Source organism: Dermacentor silvarum, chromosome 1 (assembly GCF_013339745.2).
Source record: "Dermacentor silvarum isolate Dsil-2018 chromosome 1, BIME_Dsil_1.4, whole genome shotgun sequence".
NCBI lineage: Eukaryota > Metazoa > Arthropoda > Arachnida > Ixodida > Ixodidae > Dermacentor > Dermacentor silvarum.
Genome location: NC_051154.1, coordinates 286548013 through 286575842, shown reverse-complemented (window position 1 = coordinate 286575842; position 27830 = coordinate 286548013). Strand labels below are relative to the sequence as shown.

Here is a 27830-nt window from a genome sequence, read left to right as displayed (position 1 = left end):
AGAATACATGGCTAACTGCAACAAGCACTGGACCTGTATATGTACATCATCGAAGTGGAAGTTCAGCACATCAAAAGGCGCGACTTAATTGCTTCTATAACCTGCATGGTTTCTGAACAGAAATACAGATGCCAGAGCCAACCATAAATGACACAATTGCTGATGTTGTTGTGTTCGCTGCTTTGTTGTGATGTCTTGAAATAATTACTTGTTTCATGAATTTCCATCAATGTTGTTGAATGCCACCAATCTTGATTGCTTAAAAATTACCGAGATTGCAGGCAAATGTGTGTGATAATAAAGTAATCTTGCCATGCTGTAATAAAGTGAAGTGTACGTGCATTTATTTACTCTTGTTTCTTCCCTATCGTAATTTAAAAATGCTTTCAAACGAAAGCAAACTTACCGTGTTGTCTACCAAACTGCCAAGCTTTACAGGTGAGATGTCACATGTTCAGATGTCACGCGCATTAAGTGTTATGCACCAAAAATGCTTTACAATCGTTGTTGTCCTGAATTAGTTTCAGCTACTCCTTCATGAAATCCCTCTTTCCCACCAGTCTACATAATTATCGGCCTTACTTTGCCGTGCCAGACCTTAAGGGCATATACATAGTTGTGCTATACATCTACTGCTTGTAATAAATTATCAACAAGCCCAAATTGCCATTTAAGTGTCTGTCAACTTTTACTAGCTAATAACATAATGAATAAATCTGCACAATTCAAAAGTACTGCCATCCAATACGATTTTTAAAGAATCGCACTACAGTGATTAAAAAGGAAAGTAATGTTATTAACATATGATAACAAAAGTAAAAACAAATATACTATGAAGAACAAAAGCACACAACCCAAGAAGGAAACTGTTTTAATACTCTGTGGAAGAAATAAGCAGGTGTCTGCCACAGTTGCAATAAGGCACCACAATAGTCTGATCAAAGACCAGTATGGTTATTCCAGAAACCAAAAAGTGCACTCCTACAACAGTGTATCCACAGCCAACTAGTAATATATACAGTGGTACAGTTTATGTCTGCTAATCAATACATAGTAATTTTCTCTATTGTAACTTGCCTTACAGATTAAATCAACCGTGGTGACCATTATCAATCTGTAACACTCCAAGATGCAGGCAATATGGCACATAAATAGAAAGCATACGGTGCCTAAAGGGGCCATGACAAACCGCAGCAGCAGTGACATCAGCAGACAAGCCGGCATTACACAGCAGCCTTTCCCAGCACACCACATGCATTTCTATGCGTTCCACCACGTCAACCCGGGTTCAATGTCACCAGCCGCCATAAGAAAAGCCGGGTTTCGGCATGTGTGCATGAAAGCCTTGTTCAGAAGTTATATCTTGACAAAGAAGCTAAACAGTGGTAAAATGGCCATTTTTTTTAAATGTGCAGAAGCATTGCGAAAGCCAGCCATCGAGCATCCTGATGAGAAGGTGCCTGTGACATATAAATGCCAACAGAAGTATATGCTGTGAGGATCCGCTTTTAAGTGCCTTTCTGTGCCTACATGAAAGTGAACATCAAAGAGTGCTGGTTTCTCAGTGGCATTGGGATCCACAATCCCATAGACAGCCAATTTCGATACATATGCATGCAAACTAGTGCACAGCTGTAGCATCTAACACCCGGTTCTGTCGCTCCTATGAAAGTTTATACCACATGCACAAGCTTGTAAAAGTGCATCAGAAATGCCATTTCACGGCAGTATTCGAATAACACCGGCTGGTCACATAGAAAACCTTAGTAGCACGAAAAAAATATCTACATGCACGATTTTTATGGAATGGATTGCATCCATTTCACCCCAACTTTCACTTTGGTTTTCAGGGTCAGTTTTCCTTCTTGTAATGTGTGTTGCGCAAGCGCAGGCAAGCATTGGGTGGAAGGCAGCAGAAAAATTTGAACTGATGTGATGCCGATTGAAGTAAGTGTAACAAGGGGAGCTGTGATTGCTTTAGAAGTGCATGCGTACAGTTGCTACAATACCAACAAATATGCACGTCACATGGCACACACTCTTTATCCACCACTCTAGCTCATCATGGAGGGAAGGTTGCGTTGAGAAATGAAAACAAATTCATTGCGCTGGACATTCTGATACATATATTCGAACGAACAACTATACAACACTTCGTGGGCAACATTACGAAGCTATGACATAAGCCTATGCAAAGCTTCATCACATTTTGGCTGCAACAACATTCATGACCGATATCTTCGTTCCAGCCTGTGCTGTGCCATCTTCGTACTGCACCCTCCTGTATGCAAAATTTGTGAAGGCAGCCTTGCCAAAGCTATTCTAGAATGGCATAATGAGTCACAACCTCACAATATGCACTGTTGGAGTAGAGATCGAGTGGATAGAAATCCCATGTATGATCAGGCATTATTGCAATGTACTCAGTAGATACCCTGACAATGTAGGACGATCAGTGCTCGCTACAATGCAGGGTTTCAAGGTACCTACATAAAAGAACTAATGAGCCACCAACAACAAGGAGCCTTTCAATTTGCAGAAACTGTGGTTCACCATCCTGCACATTGTGCACAAAAACGTCGCCTATTCGGTAGTAACAACTACTGAAGCTTCCAGTTGTTGCAGCTGGGACAAGCTCCTCTTCAGTAACTTGATGGATAGCTGACTGTTGGTCTTCTGGAAGATCTCGTACACTCAGTTGCTTTACTCCAGTTGTTTGAAGACACGAGTCAAACATGTTACCTGACAGCTCGTAAGCCTGAAGAAGCTGGTGACATGTTGCAAGTGTAAGGCAGATGTTCTTGAAGTTCTTCACTTTAGATGCAATGCCTTTAAAGTAGGAATGTTTGGCTTCAAATCGCATGCCCCAGTAACGGCGTGGCGGACCAAACTTAATTATGTACTTTGAATAGTGCAGCAAATAGTGAAGTTTTGGTGTCACCACTGCGTTTGGGTACTGCGTTGTGTACAGTTCCAGAAATTCCTGCACTTTCACCTGCAAGTAAAGTACACAGCTCCTTGGAATTCTCTCAGCCAGGATAATGTCACTGATGTGCCTGTATGCCAAGTACACCATCCAATGAGGGTTGCCTTCAGGAATGTACTCTGCATATATTTGGGGAAGCAGCCGAAAGAGGCACCATTTTTGGCTTGCTGATCCCCTCAGGCTGGTTTTGCCACTAAGAAATGCGTCCCTAATGGCAGGAGGTGTGGCCTTTTTGTCATGAAAGCCATACTTAAAGGACAATGTTTTCCCAAGGTCCTGCTTGCAGATCACACCATCAGCAACTAAACCTCTCAGAACATGGCGAAGAACACAGTCAATACCCCCTTCAAGTATGTCATGCATGGCGTCAGGAGGTAATTGTTCAGTGATATCAAACTGTTCAAGGCCTTGCAATGGCTATACGTTTGCAATGTTGTACAAGGGCCCATTTACAGCTGGGTCAAGTGTGAATGCTTTAAGGTGGCTCTTGTGTGCTGCACTTGTCCTCTTCATACAGTCATCCAAATTATGTAGCATCCGCAGTTGTTTGTGTTGAGCTAAGCAGTAACGGCACACTCTGCCGCTGCTAAAGCAGCATTGGAGACCTGCCAAGCGGTGCATTGAGAGGTTATCTCCAGTGAATGCCAAATTCACAACATTAAAGTGCACATTCCACTCCATTCCTTTGTATCAAATTGAGGTCCTGCACGAGTGGCTGTAGCACTTTGGCCAGGCCATGTTGTAGCACAACACGGTACTCCACAACTAGAAGCAAGTGAATGGCACTGAGTTTTGACCAATGCCGAGGATGTAGATTCAAAATAGAAAAGTAAACTGCTAAAATTTTGTGCCGTCCAGCTGCACCACCAAGAGGGTTTACAAGTTCCAGCTCATCAGTGTACAAAAGCAGAAATATGGTGCCATGACTGTCATCCTGTGCAAGCTGACGGTACTGAGTGAATGCATCGCCATCAGCAAAGTCATAGAGCACATCTTGTGATTTTGACACGGGCTGTGAAATGCATTCTAGCAAGTCCTTGCATCTTAGAAAATTTGTTAAGAGTTTAGAGATAGGAATATAACATGAAAACTCTTTGTGGCTGCCGGTCTGCAGTGGCATCTGAGTAGCTTCAGTGTAAATAAAGTGCTCTGAAATGTATTTCTTTCTCATGTGAGTACTTGTCAAGTCGGAAAACATATTGACAACAATATATGCAGCATTCAGTTGGCATGCCAGGTTTTCTATTGTGCATGGTGCCACATTATTTTCCTCTAGGAGTTTTGCAGTTTTTTGGAACATCCCTTCTATAACATCATAAATAAGGGCTTTCACAACGGTGAAAATTTCATCTGTGGTACTCAACAGCAGCTTCAACTTTTCCGTGATTCTGATATAGAACATCGCCATCTGCTTCTTGATTGTTGCAATGAAGTCAAAGTTCGAAGCAGTGTCATCACTGTTTGCATCTGATGAAGTTGAGGCATCAGGAACCGATGCATTTGCTCCAGTTGCTTCACCGGAGCCGAAGTCAGGTGCACGCTCATCGGCGCTAATGCCAGCGGCCTTTCTGTGCACGCGGTACACGTGCTTCTTGTAAGCGAAGTAACAGCGAAATGATGCCACGAAATTGTCTATTCCACATATTACACGGAAATCCGGCTCACAACTGTGCACTCTCATGTGATTGACTCCCCTCCCCGTTTGACGGTCGTGCCTCTAAATGTGCACCTTGGGCACTGTACGTGTGAATGGCATTGTGCGTTTTGGGCTAAAACGTGAAGCAAGTGCGAAAAATAATCGGAAATGAATAAACTGATAATCTTTAAATAAAAAATGCGAATCGCGCAGTTATAACAGTGCAGTTCGTCATCACGTCCTTCGGGGTACAAGTCTTGGGCAGCAAAGCAATTGACATCTCATGCTGAAGACACGGATGGCACTCAACACAATACCGCGCAGATAACAGCGAAACTACGGACGGCGCACAGCCACAAAAATAAAATGACTAACACTTTTCAGCCGACTGGATTGTCGACGCACTAGTTTGGCAGAAGCAGCAGCAGCAAGAAGCCACTCATGACACAGCTCTTTAAAGTACCGTGAACATGCGCATAAACACGGACAGGATACGTAGTAACACACCACCGCATATATAACTGCGTGAAACTGCGGACGACACTGAAAAATGCATTGCCACTAACAAAATTACAGCGCGAACTACAGAATACGCACAGCAACACACTGCCACAGAAATCACGAAGAGCTGGCTGGATTATCGACGCTAGTTGAGCAGAAGCATGCAGCAGAAAGAAGTAAGCAAGTTGCGACAGCGCTTTCAAGTACGGTCAACATGTGCATAAACACGGACGGTAGACAGCAACACACTACCGTAGAGATAACAGCATGAAGCTACGGATGGCACTCAGAAACGCACTGTCACCATAATAGCGCGAAAGTACGAACGGCACACAGCCCCCCTCCCAACAGTGCCACATAAATCACGAAGCTGTGTAGCGCTTTTCAACTGACTAGATTGTCACGGCAGTTAGGCAGCAGCAGCAAGAAGTCAATCATGACAGAGCTTTACGGTACCGTGGACACGCGAATAAACAGCTTGATTTGACTGCCGCAATTGAAGCACTCCCTTGCAGTAGTGGTTTAGCCGAGGCACCGATAGGTACTAGCAGACACTATCCGCACTGGTTTCGGATAGCCACATCGTCTGCTACAGCGAGCACGGCTTACTCCCACTGCTGCAGCCATGGTTTCGTAGCAAAAGAAAGATGCATAACAGCTGTATTAATACCGTTGTCCCTTCCTTCGCTTCTTCGGGTGTAAACTTTTTTATGTTTATTTCAATAAATGTTTTTAACAACAACAAGCGTAGTACGATGCGAGACCACCCACTCACTAGCAGACGGCGCGGCTGGCGCAAAGCGGACAAGTAGGCGCGCCAAGGTTCTGCTCGTTTATCCTGCGTTTTGCTGCTGTACCGCTTTGAAATGTTCAGGTGCATGGCATTTTTCAGCCAATTCTGCCATCCTTTACTCATTCCTGAGGACCACACTCTGGAAACTGTCAAGAGTGCGTTTTTGCTGAAGTTCCCGGAAGCGAAAACAACGGAGAGTGTTCTCTTCCAGGCACGGTGGAAGAATATTTAGGTGTTGACACTGCGCGCGAGCGAGCGTCCAGATTATGTTCGGCCGCGCGCGGGCGCACCGAGTAGCTCCGCGGTGAGCAGATAGATGGCGCCGCGGCCAGCGGTCCCACTCACGATCGGCTTCACTCGTGAGAGTGAAGCCGACGGGAGCGGACGTGTCGAGTCAAGGTGCCATTTCAGCGCAGCAGGAGCAGCGTGCCAAAGAGATAAGTTTTGTTATTTTATATTTCACTTTTTGGTTTTTTTAGGAGGGTTAGCTTAGCCAAGCAAGCTTTATAAATTATTTTAAGGCTTTCTCACTTTCTTGGTCTTCTCGCTTAGATAAAAGTAGGTAAAGAATTTTTTTTTCCCACATCTACGCCTTGTTAGTACGAGATGTGGGTGGTACTAGGGGGAACCCATGCGTGCGTTGTTCTGAGTGCGAGCGTTCCTACGCGCTGGAAGAAACGCGGTTTAAGTCAGCACGCGAAGCGAATGGTGCAGATTTTATCTGTAGGATGTGTGTGCTAGGGTCGCGGCTAGACCGCCTAGAGCAAGACAAAGATAAGTTAGCTAAGCGGGTTGGAAAGCTAGAAAAGGAACTTGAAATTGAGCAGAAGCAGAGGAAGGAGGCAGAAGAAAAGCTAGCTAACGCAGAAATCCAGCTGAGCGCCACCATTCTGCAAAGCAATGATGAACGCATCGAGGCGAGCACCGCGAACGGAGCTGGCTCCGATGCGAGTGCAGAGACAGCCGAACCCGCCACGCCGGGAAGCAGTGGCGGAAACGTCAGTGATAATCACGAAGGGGATACCACTGACGCGGCCGGGGAAGAAAACAAAGCCAAGGGCAAGGATAAGAAAGGAGGGGAGGGCATTGTGACTTTGGGGGCAGCTTTCGGCGGTGAGGGGGAAGGAAAGCGTCGAGTTGTCTTTGTTAGGGATTCCAACATGCGTAAAGTAGAACCGGCGATAGCAGAGAGGGTAGGGGCAGACGAACGAGTCCAGGTTAGCGCGCTTCCCGGAAAGCCGATTAGAGAGGTGATAGCGAAGGCCAAGGAACGCATGTGGGACACAATGGAGGAGAGACACCTAGTGGTGATAATGGGCGGAGTGATTGACGTACTGAACGGACGAGGAGCAGGAATCACAAAGCAAATAGCCAAAGGGGTCACCGACCTGCGGAATGTTTCAAAAGAAGTACAAATCACGGTGTGCACGGTGCCAGAGGTTGAAAGGCAGGGTTATAAAATTGAAAGGGCAGTTCTTGCAGTAAACAGGGAAATTTGGACTCTAGCTAAAGCAATGAATTTTACGGTCATTGACATCAACCGAGAAGTGCACCGAGCAGGCCGCGAAGGCGCTTTTGTGAGTGACGGGATACATTTTAGTGAAAGTGTAGCAATACCGGTCGGAAGTTGATTCGCGGCACGAGCTGTAGCTTTTTTAGGCGGGCCCCAGGCAATCAGGAAGCAGGATTGAGTATTGAACATAGCGAAACACCAGTAAAGGGCAGAATTAGGCGACCAGGAGTCAGGAAAAGACGCAGAAAGGATAAGAATAGAGAAGGTAAAATTTGCTACATTAACATGCAGGGTGGTCGTAAGCAGGAAAAATGGCTGGAAATTCAAACGCAACTGAATGATGAAGCGATTAGCGTGTACGCCTTGACCGAAACGCATCTACGAGATTTGGAGCAGCCGCCTGTTATTGACAACTTTGTATGGGAAGGGTGCAACAGAATGACCGGGTCAAGGAAAGGCGGAGGCGTAGGCGTACTAATTAGGCGAGGTCTGAAGTGGCGAAGGGTAAACGAGACATGTAAAGAGCATTTATGGATTAGTGGTACATGGCAAGGTAAAAAGACGTGGCTGGGAGTAGCTTACCTATGGACAGGTAGTGATAGCAGGGAAAAAAATAAGGAATTGGTCGATTGCATTAAAGCGATATTAATGAGTTCAGTAACTCGGGCCAGGTGATATTAGTGGGAGATATGAACGCGCACATGGACGATTTAGACGGATATACTGATTACAACGGCTCTCTAGTGCTGAATTTGTGTGATGAACAGAACCTTATAGTAGTTAACAGGGAGAATAAGTGTCATGGACAGGTAACGTGGCAATGCAGAAACAGGCAGTCATGTATCGACTACGCCTTAGTCTCAGAAATGGTCTACGAACAACTGGAACAAATGATAATAGACGAAAATGGAAAAAATAGCCTGGGAAGCGATCATAGACGTTTAATATTAACGTTTGGGAGAGATACCAGCGCAGAACATGAACCAATAGCCTCAGAGTTTTTAAAAATGAATGACGAGCAAATAACAGAGATCGCAAACAACATAGAGAAGAAAATTGAGGCTTTTCCTACAGCAGTCTGGGAATATAAGGAACTGGTGGAGGTTATGCAGCATGAAATAAGGCGGACACGGCAATACAATTGTTGGATTGGAAAGAGGAAACCACGTAAGTGGTGGAACAAGGAAATTAAACAAGCTATAGAAGAGCGTAAAGAGGCATCTAGGGTTCATCGAGAAGCCAAAAAGTTGGGATTACAAGAAGAAGAGGTGCTCCTTAGATGGAATACATACAGAGAAAAGAAAAGGGTTGCGAGTGAGCTCGTGCAAGAGAAAATTAAATGCGCAAGTGAATGTTGGGTGCATAACATTCACAAAAGAGACAAAGGCGCCCCAAAAAGATTCTGGAACCATATAAAAGCACTCGGAGCTCCAACTAGAAACTCGCAAACGGCTATAAGGGATGAAGACGGTAACATCTATGAAGGCGATGATGCGCTGCGGTACATCACAGACGTTATCAGGCATAACTTCGGTACAAGAAAAAGTGTAGTTCAGACAACAGATCCAGCAACAACAGAGAGGCTTGAGAGATCAAAATTCAGCATAGAAAGCTTCTATTGGAAAAAGGCAGCAGAAAATGTCCCTAACAACACGGCAGCAGGACCCGATGAAATCCCAATACAGCTAATCAAAAACCTCGGTCCAAAAAGCAAGGCACTGCTGACTAATGCCATAGAGCAAGTGATTAGAACAAAGAATATTCCCGTTGGATGGCGTGAAAGCAAGATGAATCTCATCTACAAAGGCAAAGGAGATAAGGATAAGACGAGCTCGTACAGGCCAGTTACAGTAACGTCGGTGATATATAGAATGGCAATGCAAGCCATAAAATTAGAACTGTCAAAGTGGGTGGAGGAAAACGTTGTATTGGGGGAACTACAGAATGGGTTCAGGCCAGGCAGACGTTTAGAAGACAATATGTTTGTACTAACTCAGTGCATAGAGATTTCAGTAGCTCAGAAAAGACCTTTATGGGTAGCATTTCTAGATATTAAAGGAGCTTATGACAACGTAGACAGGGAATTGTTGTGGGATATTCTTCAATACGAAGGCATAGATGACGATTTCGTGGAGCTGCTGAGGGAGATATATCGAGACAACCAAGTACAAGTGGCATGGGAAGGCCGAAAAGGAAATGAAATGGTGGGAATTCACCAAGGATTGAAGCAAGGATGCCCGCTGTCACCATTGTTGTTCACGCTTTACGTCAAGGGCATAGAAAGACGACTGGAAAACAGCGAATTAGGTTTTGATTTATCCTACATGCGTAATGGACAAATGGTGCAACAGAAGGTCCCTGGATTGATGTACGCAGACGACATTGTGCTACTAGCGGACAATAAAAAAGATTTACAGATACTTGCGAATATATGTGGGAACGCAGCGACAAATCTAGGCCTTAAGTTTAGCACAGAGAAATCAGGGATTATGATCTTTAATGAACACACGAGTAACTTCGTGGTGTCAATTCAACAGCAAGTAATACCCATAGTGAAGCAATATAAGTACCTCGGCGTACACATAAACGAAGGAAAGAATTACTCAAGCAACCACCAAGATAATCTGAAAATAAAGGGGAAGCGGAATGCAGCATTAATGAAACACAGAGCACTGTGGGGCCACAATAAGTATGAGGTGGTGCGTGGAATCTGGAAAGGAGTAATGGTGCCAGCGCTAACATTCGCAAATGCCATTATATGCTTAAAATCGGATATATTGGCGGGTTTAGAAGTTAACCAAAGATCAGTAGGCCGGTTGGCTTTGGGAGCACACGATAATACGACAAATGAGGCAGTGCATGGAGACATGGGTTGGGCCTCTTTTGAAGTCAGAGAAGCACAAAGCAAAATTAGTTTTGAAGAAAGGCTCAGGAACATGGATGAAAATAAATGGGCGGCTAAAGTGCACAAGTATCTCTACATGAAAAGCGTGGACACAAAATGGAGGAAGAGGTCAAGGAAGTTGGCAACCAAGTACAGGATAATCGAAACTGTAAATAGACAACCAGGGGTCATCAGAAAGAAAGTGAGAGAAATAGAGACCGTGAATTGGATGCAAAGAATGGAAACGAAAAGGACAATGGAGATTTACAAGAATGAGAAGAAAGAAATTAGAAGGGAAAATCTGTACGATAACACAAAGGGCAGTGCCTTGCTATTTGAGGCTCGAGCCGGTTGCCTAAGGACGAAAACATATCGGAACAAATATTCGGAACTAGATGAGACATGTGTATGCTGCAGTAAAGATCCAGAGACCACTCAGCACATCCTAATGGAATGCGACGGGATCCACCCAGCGAGAACCGTAGGTAACGTGCAACTCCCAGAAGCGCTTGGGTTTAAAGTGGAAGGAAACATAAACAGATCAGCCGTAGAGATCAGCAAGAGACGATTAGAGTACTGGTGGAAAAAAAGCAGGGAAAAGATGGATACGACCTGATGTCTTAAAATCATAGGCAGCGGTACAAGCTAAATTTTTGAAAAAGGTATACAAAAATGCGAGATAAAGAACATGTGTAGTATACCTGATTAAATCAAGCAGGCTAGGTGACTATTTGTCGCCACCCCGTTTCAAAGGGGATGCCAATAAATCATCATCATCATCATCATCCAGCTTAGCGGCGCCGGCGGCTTGGCATTCCTCTGCCTCCGCTAAATTTTCGTTCATAGTGGCGCCAGTAAAACTCAAAGCGCGAAGGAAATTCGTTATTTCAGATTAAGGTGATAAATGTACCAGGCTGAATGCTTTGCTAACATGAATGTATATTGTGCAGGGTGTGAATGACGTGAACACGGATCGATCGGGCAGCACTCAACGCTCACTCACATTCCGCTCGCGCGCACATTTTGTTGCGGCCGATCTAGTCATGCATACAAGCATAAAAAAATTAAAGCGTAAGCCCGCGTGCTACCCCTCGATCAGAAGAAAATAGTGACTGCACCGGAAAATTCAAACTCAGAAAACCGTTCAAGCATCGTCACGCAAATTCAGTGTGGGCGCGATATAATTTAAGAAATGAAACGGCGCAAGCTTGCGATATGCAACGCACTAGAGCAAAGTGGGTGTTCATGGCTAGAACCTATGATGAGAAAGCACATAGCTATGTAAAGAAATCTTTCAAAAGATAATTTATCAAGCGGGACGAGGACAGGCGTTTTATCTTGGATTACAATATCACTAATACAGGTTACTTGTGAAAATCTTTTTTACTTCAATTCCACTTAACATAGACTGTGTATATTCTTCATTTGGCTTTCGTCGTTTGGGGAGCGAGTGACTCTTGCAGGATCTAACAGGTGACTTTGTTTTTTCTTAAATTGCATATGATAATGTGCAAATGTGAGCGTATTTGACAATGCATGCTACAGCCTGTCCACAAATACACTTATACCCAGCACACAATAATCTCATAGACTTTTTATTTTTTATTTTGCAAAGACAGAATAATAAAAAAATTGTGCATGAAGCAGTTCGATAATTTTAATAGAGGATAGCCTTCCCAGAAGCTTACGCTCTCATACACTCCCACAATGCAAAAATGTTGAATAAAAACATGCAAGCGTGTAATATACACCGCACGCGCATTGTAATAAACAATCAGTAAACAGGATGGCACAAATTTGAAAATCAGGCACACATCTGCACAGAAAACAGTATTATACAGGGTGCACAAAGATTTAAAAACATGTAAATATCACGTAGCTTAACAGAACCAAGGTAATGTTGTTTTCCGTCCCTTGGAGATTTGGCGCAGCCGACAGGATGTGGATAGAAGTACGAGTTGGTACTACTACAGCGGGACAACCATACGTCACGTCATACCAAGCCGAAGATGAAGAACAAGTCGAAGTCCAAGAGACAGCGACGTCACTGAACCTGCTCCAGTTCATCGCAAGTAAGGCTAAAGTCACCGAAGCAGATCTCGTCAGCTGAGGTACGTGGAAGATTAATATCAATATGTCCGACTATGAAAAGCACTTCAGACAGTTATCAAGTAGCAAGCCCTTTCAAAATGATAATAGCCAGGACATTGCTATGCTTATGGAGCGGATGTTGAAAGTGCAGGCGTCTCAAATTGAGTAACATGGACAATTGCTTGCTATGCTAACAGAGACTCTGCGCGCTAACAATGGTCCCAAAGCTGAATTAGTGAAGCCGGACATGTTCGATGGGACGACGGCGTCGGCAACCACTTGGTTGAAGTTCTTTGAATATGCTTGTGAAAAGAACTGCTGGTTGACGTCACAGGATAAAGTGCAAAATATGAGACTATTTCTTGTACACAATGCCAAGAAATGGTATGAGCTCCGCATAACAGACCATCCGGACGACGCCTGGGATCAGTGGAGAGCAAGTTTTATCTCGGCTTTTGATCAGAACCCGGTCGACCGATGGGACAAAGCTATATTTTTCAAACAACGCTCAAGTTCACTAATTGACTATTTCTACGAGAAGAGACGGCTGTTGCTGTTAGCAGATCCTACTTTGCCTGAGTCATCTATTGTACCGTTAGTCATCCACGGTATGACAAAGGAATGCCAAAGGCAAGTGCAAATAAGGTCGCCTAAGACAGTTGAAGACCTACTGGGGTGTCTTAAGGACGTTTACCATGAAGCCCCTGGGCCCGTTGCGCAGCACAATTGGATCCATCCAGCCAGGGTTCATCCCGATAATACAGCGACAGCAATGACAGCATCTACCAGAAGCGCAGCTTCTGACTATTTCCCTAGCAACCGAGACGTCAAGGAGACAAAAAACGAATAAACGTGGGTGCACAGCCCCACCCGTGTAACCAAAACGAGGCTGTCTACTTGATTCGATCAAACGTTTTACAAACGGCACTGCTTATTAACGGAAAAGAAGTGAGTGCCCTAGTCGACACAGGAGCTTCAGTAAGTCTGATTAATCAAACCATGGTAAAAGCAGATGACACGCGACAAGGTAAAGTGGTAACGGTTAAGAGCTACGATGGATCATCTCGAACACTGCACACTTGGACAAGAGTCAGTATACATTTGGCTGGGGAGGACTTCACAGTAGAAGCGCTGGTTATGCGTGATGTCGAATTGTTTATACTGTCAAGACCCGACATGAAGAAGCTACGAATGAACATTTCTTGGAAAGATGAAGTGACTTTAGACTCCCTGGTTTCAAATGTCCAGACACCGCCACAGATGAGGACTGCCAAATGCGCTAATGACATATGGACAATTTTTCCCGAACTTATATGCCTTGATACATATCCACCTGCAGCTTCTGTACCCGAAGTGCCTTTTGAACTCCGCGACACGACTATTGTACGGAAGAGAGCCTACAGGATTTCTCATGAAAAGAAAGTATGGCTGAAACAAGAACTGCAACAAATGCTGAACGCTGGAATAATAAGGCCCTCAACGTCCCCTTTTGCGTCTCCTATAACTATTGTTCCCAAAGAAGATGGTTCACTGCGACTTTGTACTGATTATCGGCAAATCAACACCCAAACAGAACTGTATCCATTCCCTATGCCTTTGATTGACGACATCATTAATGATACTGGAGGATGCCAATGGTTCTCACGAATCGATTTGTGCAAAGGCTACTGGCAGGTACCTCTCCAGGAAAAATCAAAGAAGTACACGGCATTTATAACACCATTTGATATATATGAATACAACCGTCTGCCATTTGGTTGGAAGAACTCGGGTGCTTGGTTTCAGCGCATGATGAACGGGGTACTTAAAGATTTCATCGGAGATTTCTGCAATGTTTATGTCGATGACATCATTATTTACTCCCGTACCGAGGAAGAGCACTGTTCCCACGTCTCTCAAATACTAGAAGCGTTGAGCAAATCACAACTAAAAATAAACAAGAAGGAAAGTGAATTCTTTCAGAGAAAGGTGGTGTTCCTTGGCAGAGTCCTGGACGGCTTCACGAAGACGACAAAGGAACAGTCCGTCCAATGAATCAAGGAAATGCGTAAGCCCTACGATGTTCACTCCCTGCGTGTATTCTTGGCAATGATTGGCAGGACATTTTCGGGCGTTCATTAAAGACTTTGCGGCGATATCCAGGTGTCTTACAAGGCTCACTCAAAAGGAAGTTCCCTTTGTGTGGAGCGACGAGTGCGACCGTGCATATGAAGAACTGGTGCGCGCAATATCTTCAGATCCAATCTTGATATTACCTGATTTCGCCAAACCCTTCGAACTCTGCACTGACGCGTCCAATTATGGCACAGGAGCAGTGTTATACCAACGAGATTCCAGCCAAGACAGAAGCCACCAGTTAAAGGTCATTGGCTATTACTCCTACACCTTTTCAAAAGCGGAAGTAAATTACACCACCACGGAAAAGGAGGCCCTAGCAGTAGTGCTAGCGTTACGATACTTCAGGAGTTATTTGGAGGGCCGTCGGTTCAAGCTTTTCACGGACAATCAGGCTTTGACATACCTTCTGAGCCTTACACAACCGAAGGGAAGAGTGGCAAGATGGATTAGCGAAATTCAGCAGTTCACGTTTGATGTTAGCCACAGACCTGGTGAAAAGCTACCTGACGCGGCCGCGTTATCAAGGTTGCACATACCACCAATAAACAACGACCAAGGGGCACACGTCGCAAGTGTATGAGAAGATACTGAAGAACTAAAATTAATCGACGGAAAGTTTGTTGTACCTCAAAGCTGCATATCCAAAATATTGCGGCTCTATCATGACAGTCCACACTCAGGGGGGCATGATGGCTTTTGGCGGACTTACTGGAAGATTCAGAAACGTTTTACGTGGAAGAACATGAAAGCCGATGTAGAGAATTATGTCAAGACCTGTCATCAATGTCAGACTATCAAAGCCAAGTTCCGCCCAAAAGGAAACCAAATGGTCATTCCTTTGTATTCAGATGTCCCCTTCGAAGTCGTCCATCTCGATTTCGCTGAAATCAAAAAGAAAGGGGAGGGTGTGCGCCGGACTCAGTCTTTTATAGTGGCTGTTGACCAGTGCACATGTATGGCGGCGGCCAAGCCCGGAAAAGAAGATGCAAACAGTGTGATTGCACTGATGGAAAGAGAGGCATTTAGACACACCAAGGTGATTGTGTCTGATAATGGACCTGCATTCCGCAGCGAGAGGCTCCGTCGGTGGGCAGCAGAAAAGGGTATCACTTTGAGATTTTCAACACCATATCACCCGGAAGGAAATGCTCTAGCAGAACGACTCATACGTGACTTGAAGACCTTCATTTCTATATACGCAGAATTTCGTGGAGGATGGAAGTGTGCTCTTGAGGCAGCAGTTAGGCATCACAATCAATCCCACACAGCTGGACTTGGCTGTAGCCCTCAGTTTGCTGCCTTTCAGAAGACAACGTGGTTACCAGCAGATCACGAACTTGGCATAGTAGGGAAGATCCATATTCCAGAACGCAAGAAGACGTCAGAAGAATACCATATGTATAAACGTACCATGAAGAAATATTATGACTGACTCGCGCCACGCAACGCATATGCCCAACGTACAACCTGGAGACATGGTGCTAGTACGAAAAGGTCTTGATCGTTCGAAGACTGCTTTCACGGGCCCTTATGTCGTCCTCAAAACGGTAAAGCAGCAAGGTATACTCAAGTCTGTGCACTTTGAAGGACCAGCAGGCAAGACAGAAGTTACAACTGTAGGTAACCTAGTGCCTTACCATCCGCAGAAGGATGGCAATAAGAGACCCGGAGAATGTAACGTCCTGGTCAAAAGAAGAAGAGAAAGTGAAGAGAGAGAAGAAGAGGATCGAATGAAATCAGTAAACAGTTGATCAGTCTCGGATCCTTTATTTTACAATACTGAGCTTATTTTTTACATTCGGTCTAATTACATGATTAGTCTTAATTCATTAATCAACTTCTCAAATATTATAATTATATTAAAAGTTTCAATCAGAAAATTGGAGAGCAACATGAAAGACTCCCGATACAGCTTTCTATTACTCAATACACGCTACGTAGAAGTATTTTTCCGAGCGTGAAAGAAGCCCACGAATACACGCAAAGTGCCTCGAGGCAATTTTGAGTCTATTCGCGGGTTTCTTTCACGCTCGGAAAACACTTTTATGTATCACGTCTTGAGCACCAGAAAGCTGTATCGGGAACTTTCATGTTGCTGTGCAATTCTCTCGTTCACACTTTTTTATCTAAATATTGCATTAGTAAAGTTGATTAATCAGTTATGAAAATAATTATCTAATAAGGCGGAATGCAAAAAATAATCGGAGTATCTCCAAGAGACGACAGACAACATTGCCTTGCTTCTGTCCAGCTATGTGACATTTTCATATTTTTAAATCTTGGTGCATGATAGTTAAGACACCCAGTATATATCTTATACAAGCAGCAAAATTTGCACAGACTGTTGTGGCACACAGCAGTTTTTGTGGCACACAGGAGGTTCTCTCTTCGAGGTTTATTTGACCGTGTGAGGTTCCTTGGACAGTTCGGAGATAAGGTGGGAACTGTATTTGCAGACAGAACAGGACTCTTTGGCGCGTCAAGTAGCACCATTTTATCGAGCTCCGCGTAAATGCCGTCGATATCATATCCTCTGAAAAATGCTTGGTGTAGAAATGGTCAGTAGGCATTAGAGTTCGGTCTGCCCTCAGATTTACATGGTGCCACTGCTCTAGACGACCGCTGTCGGACGGCGCTTTGAATAGAGGCACACGCTCCGCACAGGTTCGGTATCCAGAATTGCAGTTCGTGACGAAGCACTTTCTACCCATTTCAAACTCTCAGAAGGCCGCTTCAACCTTGGTTGAGGGCCCGTGGTGACAATACACAAGCACAAGATGATGAAAGGCGCGTGAACAAAAAGTTTGCCTTCAAAACAGCACGGCCGCACATGCAAACACAAAGCGCACAAAGACAGCGAAGCACGCGCCTTCCCGCCGAGGCTGGGACCGCATACCGCAGCGCCCTCTACGACGGCGCCGAACCAGCTGCAACCAAGCCGAACATAATCTGGACGCGAGCGAGCTGCGCTTTCGCGCGCGTTGGGGGGAGAGTGTCAGCACCTCTCCTTATTCTTACACCGTGCTTCCAGGTGAGTTATATCCTCCTTTTCACTTAGTAGTGAGGTCGCAAAGTTGTGTCGTGTTTTTTTAATAATAATATACAAGAATTTCCACGTATTTTTGATGAGTTAGCAGAACAATTCCAACTCTATCCCGTCCCATTTCGAGGTACCGCCTCCATGAGTGATGTGCGAAAGTTTTTAATTGTGTCAGTACTACAGCCATGGCAGGGCTGACGGCGCTCATTACTGTTCAGCTTCGGTAATCAAAGTGACAGCACATCCGTATAGCGATTGCAACTTGATTAACCTCTTCAATGACGCTACGATCGTAGCGATCGAAACGTTGGTGCGTATAGGGACACTAAATGAAAACATTATTACACCCGTGTTAGTGAATTACTCCTCTATAATAACCAAAAAGGTAAAAAAAAGCCGGTCTTCGAGCGCGAAGACGCCTTGGTTGGCCACAAAGGCGCAAAAGCGAAATACGGGTGGAGACGCCGCTTTGAACTTCCCGCACCAGCTTGCCGCGAGGTTCGGGCCTAGTTAAGTTTTCATTGGTAAAACTGACCTATATTGTATTCTAAACAAACCCCAATACTGAACTTAGGATGCTTCAAGAGGTTGTACTGTGCTGCACCTGCAACAATGGAAATTTAAAAAATACCTTGAAATTCGTGACGTCACTGATTGCTTCGACTTTGGTTAAATGGCGCCAAATTTTAAAACTAAAGGTTAGACCTTTTTCTCTTTTAATATTAACATATCACTGCATAATAAGCAAATGTTCAATTATTCATAGATTCCTTGTCAATCTAAACCGATCAGTATTTTTCTTTAGTGTTCTTTTAACACGGGTTCGCACTGACGATCAAATATTTGCATTTCACCAGCTGTTCCAGCCCAGTGGCTATGGCGTACTATTGCTCCGCTCGATGCCGCAGCAACCGCGTTTTGATGGATGCAAGCTTCCAAAATGCTCAAGTACTCAGGTGCCCGTCCAAGAACCCCAGATGGTCAAAATTAATCCGAAGTCCCCCCCCACTGATGCATGCCTAATAATCAGACCATGGTTTTAGCATATGTGTACCCCAGAATTTAAATGTAATGTAAAAATTTTGCATTCCCGCTTTTGGCGCAATTTTTGTCTGACTTGTACATGCACTTTTTTGGTCACGTGCAGGTGTATGACACCGACGTCGGGGAATACCTGGACTGGGACAATGACACAACTTTAACTGCAGGCTCAAAGTTGAAAGCTGTTCAGCTGGGGCCCCCAGAGCCACCACAACAACATGTGACAGCTGTACAAGTGTAGGTGTTTAAATGTAAAAGGATTCAGCTGCAATTAGTGCATGTATATATATGTGTGTGTGTGTGTGTGTGTGTGTGTGTGTGTGATACAATGCTTCATACTACTAATACTAAAGTTTTGTTCGTTCCTTTTTTATCCTATATGGGCGGCTGCAATGTGGTTCTCGCAGTTATTATCAAATTTTGTCACATGCTACAGAAAATTGCAGCCTCTAGTTCATTACTTGCGAATTTAGCTCTTATACAGCATATGGAATGTAACGGTGCCATAGTGGCTGTTCATTTTACTGAGGTCTCCTAGAGACATGGCTTGTTATTGCATATCACAAATCACTGACATCTTACATTTGCAAATACGATGTTGAGTAATGAGGACATGGGGAAGGAGATCGCTGTGTGCTTTCAGCCTATAATACCCCAGTCGTAATATGGACAAATTTATTGACACATTAAATGAGTGTACTTTGTTGCTGCAAGTGCCAATTTGGCAGCACGCTACTAGGCAGTGAAGCAGGGTGTCATTTAGAATTGACGGCAGTGTCGATTGGTAAATCAGCAGGGACATTATATAATTGTTATTTTATGAAATATTCACAAAAAAATATTACTATGATCAAGCATCATAAGCAAAGAGAAGACGACACTGCATCCAACACCTTAGTGACACTGTGCAATTGAAAGTGCTGAGAGTGCTGAAGCTTAATTCAATGGTTTAAGGACCAGACAGCTTTCACTAGCAGAGGAAAAATGGTTGTGTTCATATGGAGGCTCATAACATTTGAAATCATAAAAAATGTGGATTCAGACGTGATGTAAATGTCGTGCTGAGTATTATTCAGTATATTTTTAAAGCACTGCTGTCAATGGTTACACACTTTGATGCAGCAGTGTGTTTAAATTTAACTGCCTCACTTACTAGCAATTGCGTTCTACGGTGTCATTGAACCTTTTTGTCTGACAGCCTGTGAATTACAGCAACAGTGAAATCCACTCATCCAACATGACACTAAATTTGCCCATATGTCAGGGGTGTAATTTCAAAAAAGTAGCATATATTTATATGCTACCATGTAGCTTTATATGCTACTTACTATGCCTTGTTTGTTCCTATTCTGGAGGTATGCAGCTTCTCCATAGTCATAACATTGGTGGTGCCTCCTAATGTCAGTTCGCAGGAGGGAGGTTGGCACGCTTACTGTGCGTGAGGTGGCTCTGTGCTCCAGACTTTCTACTTATGCTTAAAACATTCAGCCTTTGGTGGCATGGTCCTGATCAACAAGTCATTTGACTGTCATGCTATCTACCAAAGTGACTTTGCACACGGACACAAAGCCAAGACAAAAATATGCGTGGCTCGATTATTTTGACCTTGTTGTGTGTAAGGATATTACTACCCTGTAAGGCTTCAAGGAGAAATAAGACAGGTGTAAGCTTTGTCAGAAGATCAAGGATAAGCTTGAATGGAAGGAAAACAAAGGCAATGAAATATTGCAGTTATTCGTAACTCAGAATTGCTTTGACCTTAGTTATTTTTTTGAAATCACTGTCAACCAGTCAGGTTGCTCACACAATTCACCTAAACATTTCCAGGTGTGAAGTTCCACAACTAGTGGAAGGATTGGCGCCCACACTGGACCCCAAGAATTACGTCTTCCCCGCCGCACCAAAGGATATATTGTATAACCTTTCAAAGGCTAAGACAAAGGTTGAGGTCACATCCACTCTCCGTCGCCGCATTGTTGAGTGGCTCAGCTTTGATCTGTTCCGCTACACAATGTGAGTATATGTACAACTAAACTCACTGTGGGCTGTGTAGCCTAGTGTTTTAAAGTGCACTTCTCACTTCACAGAAATGCATCCCGGCATTGTTGTGTTGCAAAACTATCACATTTCTTATCTATATGAACATCAGAAAATAATTATTTATTCATATTCATGATGTTGGCCACTGCACTAAAAAATAAGTTTTCCAGTAAAATACTTAGTTAAGAAACAGAAAGTAGTCATACTACCGTAATAAGGGAATAGCAACAAATGTTCGAATGTCCGACATTGAACTAGACAGTCCAGCTTCAAAGCATCCACAGATCAGTGGCACTGGAAGATTTCTCACATACTGTATATGCTTGACTAAGGGCTTCACTCAAGTAAAACCACCATCCCCAGTTCAGCAGCACAAATTGTAAAGGTAAACGTTTAGAAAAATAATTAAAAATGCCAACCAGATGACTGAAGAGAGTGTAGCTGCTGCTTGTGCGCATACTCTTGCATTCTGAGCTCATGGTATGCACTGTCTCCAGACCATGGTTGTGAAAAGCATTGACATCAGAGGACGATAGCACTGACGGCTGAACGCACGAGTGTGCTGCCAAACCGAACCTGAGCAGTGGTGGCAGTGACAGCAGCGAAGACTAGATGGGTAACATCAGCTTGGTGGGCACGTGAACAAATTGATGCATTATGAATACATTAGCAATCGCACCTTTTGCACAATGAAATCAGGAGTATCACATGTGGCTGGAACAATTTTACCGAAATAGCTCACCCCTTAATAAGGGCATCAGTTCATCAAGATTGGGAAAAGAAAAGGCAGCTCTTTCATTTTATGTACGGTACTGTGCTTACCATGATGACACATTCTTATTTCTTCTCACTTTGTGCCTTCTGGCTATTTGTGTAGGTATCCAGGAAAGCTCTATGAAGAAGCTGCACGGCAGCTTGTTTTGCACCATACCATTTTGAGAGACTCACTGGGGTCTGGTTATGTAAGTGCAAAATTTACTGTGTTCATTTTCACTCCTTAAGTTATGCTTTTTATGAAGAAATACTGTGCTGGCATGTAGATTGGCATGTTGAAAGGAAAGTTACCATTGTAACAATGTTGTAACAGTTTGACACAAATATTTAGAAGTGTTGTTGCTTAGAGCCCCGAGATGATGTTGAACCTGAAAATGCATGTGTATTGCTTAGTGGTGATCTCAATGCTTTGACTAGTTAACAGAAGCACATTTGCTCTGTTCTGTTTTGAGAGCCAACATTTCATCACTTCTGTATTATTACCTAATTTGCTATGTTAAACATTATGTATGGGTTGTTCCACAAGAGTTGACACGTGTATAGTTTTTTGTTTTATACTTTTATTTATAACTAATGCATGATTAAAAAATCCATTTTATTTCCCACGAATGCAAATATATTTTTCGTAATAGGTTACATAGCGTTCTTCCAGCACAGCTGGGAATTTAGAAGAAATGCTGTGGCACGAGAATGAGGCTTCCACTGCTCGTAGTTCAGTTTTTATTTCTCATAAAATATTAGCATCTATGGGAAGTAAAATTCAGTTGCATCTCGCTGAACCTTCTGTGCATTACATATGAGATTACAAAAATGAACAATAGGAAATATACAATGCATAGTACCTCTCATGGAATCTCCTGTATTTAAGAACAACGCTAAGTGTTGTAGTGCCTGAAAAAAACGTTTAAGTTTATGGCATTACAGGTTCAATACTGATGTACTGTCTATGGGTTTGCTTACTGAAAGGTTTTGGTAGTCTTATTGAGTGTAGAGGACTATTACGCTGTCTAGCTGACCACCAGAATGTTTATAAATCATGCTTAAATCATGAGCTGTGTGTGTGGCATTCTGGAACCTTCCATTGGTTGTGGTATGCTTGAGCTTTCACTGGTACAAGTTGGTAAATGCTACTTAAAATTATCATGGTTGCTGGTGTGTGCACATGATTACGATGCACTCCTGCAGTAGTTCTAATGACAATATCTGAAAAAAAATTGTCTGCGTTGGCCTACCTTACAGTGCCTGGAGCAGAATTTAATTTTCCAAGGATAATTGCACTAGTATCATGAAATGTGCCCTCAGAATAAGTCTGTCACGATGTGCTCAACTCAAGAATTTATACTAAGTTTCACTGATATAGCATATGGCTGTACTACAAATGTTGGCTGTGGAAAAAAAAAGTAAGCCTTATCTAAGAAGCTCGGGTGCTGCACAGCATTAGAATGACAGCCAGTAGGATGAATGTTAAAAAAATTTCAAGGATGGTCCAATTTTCATTAAGTATTGCTTTAGAGCAAGTTCTTCAGGATTACTGGAAAGACAATTATATATCTGAACGTTTACTAGGGTATAATTACGACTGTTCAGTCAGTCATTGACCTGAAGAGGCAGCTACGCTTGGTCATGGCAGGTCACAATTTCTCTGTGAAAATACTGCACCAGGGACCGACATGTTTCAGAAAAACAGAAATTAAGGGAATAAACAGTTAACAAAATGCTTGCCCTTGTGTGCTTCCTGTCATGTCCTACCTTTCGAGCTGTTTTCTGAAGTGTGTTATCTCACTTCCTAGTGCAACTTCAAATCCCCATCAAGAGGAGTCTGTGTTCAGCTTGAATTGGGTGAAATTGCTCTGGAACATTTGACAGTGTCCAAGTTACAAGTATTTTGCACATCCTCTTTACAACTGTTTCAATGGCCAATACGCATGATTCGTGGCACCATGCCTTGAAATTCAAGTGCAAATTCGAGAGAAAGAAGTTCCTGAATGATGGAGAGGTGGCAAAAATGCGGCAACGATACGGCAAACACAGTTGTTCAGCATCACCTTCAGCAGCTTCATCGAAGCGACTGTGCAGTGAAGTGAGTATATTCGATTTTACAGCACCGGTTGTATTAATTTAATGAACACAGACAACACTGTAGGTTTAATGTTTTCATATCTAACCAACTTGTCGGAGTTGCCTTGTAGTTTTCTCGATGCTCCCATCGAGGCATCACTACTTCATCAACCTGAAGTGTATGTCTTCCAAGCAAGTTTTTTTATCTTAAGTATTCCTTCTATCTTTCCTAGACATCTAACGTGCTTGCTCAGCTCTCATGCTGTGATAACTGATATTCGCACCTTGCTTCTTCAGTTCATGCACATGGTTGCTTCATCACTGCAAATTTTTCCGGCTTCTGAATGCACTGAAAACATTACGTTCTGCCCTTCTCTACTGTTACATGCAAAGTCTCTTCCACCTCCACTCAGACTGGCGAGCTGTTAAACAAAAACAGAACTCAAGAGTTTCACACCTAACAAATGCACCTGATGGATGACAAAGGAAGCTTCAATGGAAGTCAACGTTATCAAAAGAATGCCAGACCACATACTCCTTTCACTCTGGCTAAGTGTTCAAATATGAAAGTCAACTGTTTCCCCTTTGCATATTTCCATTTCTACTTTTTCATGTTTCCATTACTAGTATGAATTGCAGGACAGTATGTGTACGCACTATGTGTATGAAGCCTGCCTTCCTCCTCTTCATGTCACAAGCGAGAACAATCGGGGTCCGAGGAGATGCATTTTTGTTCATAACAACCATATCAAGTCAAACCATCCGTAAGGATAATTACATATGTTTTATTGACCACAATGTTGAAATCGACCTGTACTAAATCTGAATTCGCCCGATTCTAATAGTATGTACTGTGTGATGCCTACATTTGAAAGCATGTTCCACATGTGCCACAATGGCTGCGAGTGGCCCTGGCACTCCCAGGGCTACGTTCAGTACACCTGCATAATTTCCAAAGAAAGTAGATGGGGACAGCTGCTGCCATAGCTTGAATGTAGTACCTCAGCACTACTTTCATCCCTGCTACCTGAAGTATAACAGTAATAAAGGAGTATATCAATTGCTTGGTTGCTGTCTGCTTCCACACTATGTAATTTGCAATGAAAACAGATGAGAATGCTGCACTGTAAGTGTAAACCAGAAGGGGAAATGCATAATTGCTTTGTGAAGTTACATGCAAAAGTGAGTGTCACGAGCATAATCTATAACGTCGCAATTAGTAAGTGCTTTATTTGTTGCAGGAACTCCTAAAAAACATGACGCAGATGGAGGATCAACGAAGTGTAGAGGGCCACATCCGATCAATGAAAAATGAAATGCAAAATGCCACACCCAACATTGAAAAATTACACGATTCCATGGAACGCACATTTTCTGCACGCCGGCAGTGGATTAGAGATGCACATCCGTCCATGCATGACATACTGGAACAGTACCCAGCACTTGAGAAACCAGAACTCGTAAGTTTTCGGTGCTCACTGTGTCTTACAGTGTTATTATATTCTCCTGCATCTCTTTCAGATTTTCCGTGAGTTTGAACTTATTGGTGGCAAGTCACCGTTGGCGACTATCACTGAGGCAGCACTATGTCATATTGACAGTCTTGCAGTTGGCAAAAAACAAAGTGGAACCACCCACACTGGAAATACTTCAAATGTCGCAGAGCTTGAATGAGGCTGACAAGAAATGTAAGAGCACAACCCCTTTTTCAGAATTGAACTCATATATCACAGTGTTATGTAACTTATTTTTATTGCAGTGCTGACCACACTCGCCTTCCTCATGATTCTGCCTCGCACTATGAAAGAAAAATCATCAGCATTTGTCAAGGCCACAGTAAGTGAGCTTGTGAGACGTCAAAATGCATTGGTGTTTTTCCACAGTGCTTTAGTTCTTTAATACAACAGCAATACTGGGCCCCTTTAATTTGGAGTGTTTTTGCAGGCCACTGTCTTTTGGAAGGCAGCCACAAACGTTGGGTTTATGTGAAACTGTTTAGGAATTTTCTTCCCCTTCGTGGATGTGTTCAAGGTGATTAAATCACGTGATTACAGCTACATGCTCTTGTAATTGCATAGATAGCTCGAGCTATTCACTTCAAGTTACATTCCTGTTTGGCTTGTTCTTAATGCAATTTGCTTGATGACAATTGCATTGTCAACGGATTCGTTTTTGCAGCTCAAAACAGGAGTTAAGCCGCTAATGTTAAAGTAAGAGCTCGGGGTGACAAGACCATACCAAAATCATAATACTGCATGCACAGTCTTTACATACATTGACTGGCAGCCTGTGTGTAGTCAGAAATGGAAAATCGAAGAGGCATACTGTTCTTACAGGATGTGAAGTTTCACCACATCAGAAGCAAGCTTGCAATATGCCAGGCTGCATGAAATAAAGTTGGTTTGCACAAATCGGTTAAAAGCAAACATTGCACCGGCTTGTTCAAAATTTCTTCAGTTCCTTCATATTGCAATAAAAATCACTGAAGTATTAAAGGTATTATCAGCTATTTGTAGAACTGGTTCTTGTGGCTATTGGGCAATGTTGTCACCTATTTACCAGTTTGCGGAGCCATGTCAAGGACCTCCTCAACTATCCTTATAATATGGTGCGAGCCCTGATTGTTCCTACATCATTGTTGACACACGCACAGCTTTTACGTCCACACTAACACCATCTGCTTTGTGTGTAGCCAGCAGAGTCGCCTCCTCCAAGTCTGCCAGTCTAGTGTTCTTACTAAGTCATGTAGAGGTCAGGAATAGATGCTGTATTTCAGCTTAACCAAACCAGTAGTTTGTGCTAAGCAAATAAGTTTTACACAGCGGCAATAAAACGCACGGGCAAGAGAGAACAAGGGATGAGCGATAAATACCAACAGCGCATTTGCAATCGCATATATATATACTTTTTGCAGTGGGCTGAAAAAGAGAAAAAGAAGGGAAGGCGTCATCGTCAAACAACTCTTGCTGCGCATGCGTCAAGAACACTTTTATGTTTTTGGCGCATTCACAGCAAGAGTTGTTTGCCGATGATTCACCTTCCCTTTCTTCTTTTTCTCTCTTTCAGTCCACTGAAAATAGTATATATATTTGCGCTGGCTTCAATAAAGATGTGTTGGCAGTTAGCGCTCGTCCAGTGTTCTCATTCATCTGTTTTTTGGCGCTGTGTAAAAATTATAGATCCGTACGAACTAGCTCGCACCCAAACCCTTCCGAGCTAAGCAAATGTTTTTTTTATTGTACCTACAGTAAATCAATATATTCACGCGTTGTTCCCAATATAAAGAAAAAGGGCTCAAATAGGTTTGTCTTGACAAGAGCCTGCTGAACAGGTAGTCTCCAAACTATAACTTAGAAGCTGGAATGTTCAATAAAGCGATACCTACACTTCATTTTAAATGTCTCACAATGCCAAATGTTATGAACACTTAACTATTTTAAAGGCAATTGAAGCTTGCTTGGGGTTTTACTCTCTGGTCATGTGCTGTGTCCTGAAGTTGATATCAAAGCAAGGAACTGCTAGTAAGCATAATTGAGCTGGTATATATGTAGGTGTAAAAGCCTTTAGTAATATTTACTACGGTATCTGAAATGTAAGATAACTTACAGTGAGATGTTAGTAATATTATCAAATATGTAAATAGTTACCCTAATTTTCAAAGCTGTGCAACAGAAGGCGAATGAGAAGACGACATTGTTTTCATATTCAGCTTGTAGATGTTAATATTTGAATAAACGGCACCCAGCCAAATTTTCTTTCAACAGATGTTACCTGTGAAGATTATCTGGGAGAGCTATTTACAGTGCACTGCAATTACATATTAAATTTTTTTTACAGGCACCGTAGTTCAGCTCACATCCTTGCGCCATCTGGGAAACTTCAACGTTAACGGCAGAATGCGTGGTGATGGCGGAAAATCAGATTTTGAAGATGGCAGACCCAGTACAAGCCATCCCCTCTGCTTCTGCCTCCACTGGGTGGTCAACATGTGCTACCAGCCCGAAGCCAAGGGCTTCTTTTCAATCCTTGAGAACTTGCTAGGGCTGAGCAGCACAAAGCTGTCACCAACAGCCATCTGTGTGCTGTCGGCCATCAAAAATGAGCAATCATAATCATAAGAAGGCTATGAAAAAAGGCTAAGACAAGCACCATGAAATAACAAACTATTAACACGTTCACTGCGGCATGCTTTTTTTAGGGATGGTTTTAGGTGCGGAGTGACCCACCGGTGGGACACGCAGCTATGCCTCTTTCTTTTGGCTCCAACGAGATGGCGCTGCCACCTTTACAGCGGGCGTTTATTTGAAAGATGCAAAGCTGTTTTCCACCTTTATTGCATGAATATATGCTGAAAT

At 43.2% G+C, this 27830-nt stretch overlaps 1 pseudogene; it reads left to right on the top strand.

Moving 5' to 3' along the window:
* Positions 1-5989: 5989 nt before the first annotated feature.
* LOC119441361 (uncharacterized) lies at positions 5990-27587 on the top strand (annotated as a pseudogene).
* The last annotated feature ends 243 nt before the right edge of the window (positions 27588-27830 follow it).